Genomic DNA, 389 nt, shown 5'->3' on the forward strand with positions numbered 1-389 from the left:
ACAACAGCTGCACCTACAACTGCAACACCTACAACTGCCGCTCAAACATCTCTTGCTCCAACAACTGCCGCACCTACAACAGCTGCACCTACAACTGCCGCTCCAACAACTGCTGCACCTACAACAGCTGCTCCAACAACTGCTGCACCTACAACTGCAGCACCTACTACTGCAGCTCCAACAACTGCTGCACCTACAACAATACGGCCTACTACTGCAGCTCCTACAACTACTGCTCCAACAACTGCCGCACCTACAACTGCAGCTCCTACAACTGCCGCTCCAACCACAGCCGCACCTACAACTGTTGCACCTACAACAGCTGCTCCCACAACTGCTGCACCAACGACTGCTGCACTTACAACTGCCGCTCCAACAACTGCTGCACC

This window comes from Epinephelus moara, chromosome 17 (assembly GCF_006386435.1).
Source record: "Epinephelus moara isolate mb chromosome 17, YSFRI_EMoa_1.0, whole genome shotgun sequence".
Taxonomy (NCBI): domain Eukaryota; kingdom Metazoa; phylum Chordata; class Actinopteri; order Perciformes; family Serranidae; genus Epinephelus; species Epinephelus moara.